Source organism: Octopus sinensis, linkage group LG6 (assembly GCF_006345805.1).
Source record: "Octopus sinensis linkage group LG6, ASM634580v1, whole genome shotgun sequence".
Lineage (NCBI taxonomy): Eukaryota > Metazoa > Mollusca > Cephalopoda > Octopoda > Octopodidae > Octopus > Octopus sinensis.
This window is the reverse complement of record NC_043002.1, coordinates 50,427,025-50,429,524: the sequence shown is the minus strand read 5'-3', so window position 1 is coordinate 50,429,524 and position 2,500 is coordinate 50,427,025.

Genomic DNA, 2,500 nt, shown 5'->3' with positions numbered 1-2,500 from the left:
GACAAAATACCTATTTCTTTACTCCCCACAGAGAGGAGGCAAACAAGGACTGACAGACGGATTAAGTCGATTATATCGACCCTAGTGCGTAACTGGTACTTAATTTATCGACCCCGAAAGGATGAAAGGCAAAGCCGAACTCGGCGGCATTTGAACTCAGAACGTAGGGGGCAGACGAAATACCGTTAAGCATTTTGCCTGACGTGCTGCTAATGACTCTGCCGGCTCACCGCTTTATCTTATGCGAATATGATGGAGATTCAGTGTGCGCGTTTGTTTGCTCATATGTATGCGTGAGTGCAAGTGAGTCTGGCTATCTATCCGTGTATAAATGAGTTTGTGAGTCAACATTTGTGTGACTCACAAAATTTGAAATTGCAGGAATTTGGAATTTGAAAACTGTAAAAGTCGTACGTTAAATAATTGGTTCATTGGGGACCCTGAGTAATTATATTGACAAAAGTCTGAATAAGCTTGGAATGTAATGTCCTGTAAAAATTCTAGAAAAAATTTCCCTTTTAAGAACAGAAAAGACTATCAAAAGGGTTTTGAACGCTTGAAATATTATTCAAACCTTATAGATATCTAAGATTACACTTTATAACCTGCTACCCACATAAATTCTACCAGGAATAATACGAAGTCTGACTCAAGTCGAATAATAATAATAATAATTAGAAGAAGAAGAAGAAGAAGAAGAAGAAGAAGAAGAAGAAGAAGAAGAAGAAGAAGAAGAAGAAGAAGAAGAAGAAGAAGAAAGAAGAAGATCAGTAAATATAAAGACTTGCTAACAGAAATTAAAACAATGTGATATCTCAAGGTGTCTACAGTACCAGTGATTGTAAGAGCTCTAGGAATGATAAAAAAAAAATACTGAAACCTATTTGAAAATGATACCAGTCTTACCATCCCTAGAGGAAGTGCAAAAAATCGTGTTAACTGGAACGGCTCATGTACTGTGAAGAGCATTATCACTGTGAAAACAACATCCATTCATGAATTTATTTGTTTGTTAATTTTTAAATACATATTTTACCTGTGAATTTGTGTGTGTAATCTGTGAATGCATACAATGAGCTTCTCTGCCCTAGGTGTACGGAAAACACTCGGCGAGAAACGGAAGAAAATTTGAAGAAAGAAGGAATAATAATAACAACAACAACAACAACAACAACAACAATAATAATAATAATAATAATAATAATAATAATAATAATAATAATAATAATAATAATAAATGCCTTGATGCATTACCAGGCAGTAGCTTTCATGACTTCTGATCTTAACTGGTTGGAAATGTTATCAGGTACAAGTTTGTTTTGGTATAAATGATGGACTACAGCAAATATTCTACTCAATACCACATATTTGCTTGTCAGTTGCTTGAATCTCACCAGATGAGCATATCCCTTAGTGGCTGATAATATGTGCATCTATGATCACGAGAAGAAGTAGTGGGGGAGCATGTGTTGAAAGGATTTCTTTGTAGTTTGAATAATTCACCTCTGGAAACATAGGGGTTTCGTTCATCATCCTTGAGCAACCCTCATTCTGTGATCTTTTTAGTGGGATGGGCAACTCAATATGAAGGAAATTCTAACTGGGCCCCATCAGCTAGGTCATGTGCTGATATCTTGATATAAGGTCACCATGTCGCGCACACATAGTATTGATGCATGTGGCTGGTGTACCCTTATCAGACAGGTAGTCATGATGTGCATATGGGTTTCGTGTATCTGTACCCCAGTGTCACTTTGATAGCATGCATTGCTCTCTCACTCAAGAAGAAGAAGAATGAGAAAAGGAAAAAAGAAGAAGAAGAAGAAGAAGAAAAAAGAAGAAGAAGAAGAAGAAGAAGAAGAAAAGGAGAAGAAGAAGAAGAAGAAGAAGAAGAAGAAGAAAGAAGAAGAAGAGAAGAAGAAGAAGAAGAAGAAGAAGAAGAAGAAGAAGAAGAAGAAGAAGAAGAAGAAGAAAAAGAAGAAAGAGAAGAAGAAGAAAGGATCGTTGCGCAAGGTCACGTCCCTGCTTGGATGACAAGTGGACGAAGGCTGCTATGCCTTAAAGATCCCTTGAAAGGGAACTTGGCATCAAATTTTGGACTTACAACCTGTTTACCACTAATGTGGAAGCTTATGACCAATGTCTTGGCGAAAGAGTTATACAACCAAAAATATACTTCCAGAACAGAAAGGATGCAGGAATCAAAACAGGGCAACAAAAGATCACTTATTAGTTGATAAGATAATAATTAGAAATTGTAAACGCAGATTGAGAGGACTGGATGACTAGATTACAAAAAAGCAGGAGTGGCTGTGTGGTAAGTAGCTTTCTAACCAACCACATAGTTCCGGGTTCAGTCCCACTGCGTGGCATCTTGGGCAAGTGTCTTCTGCTATAGCCCCGGGCCGACCAATGCCTTGTGAGTGGATTTGGCAGACAGAAACTGAAAGAAGCCTGTCGTATATATGTATATATATATATATGTATGTGTGTGTGTGTT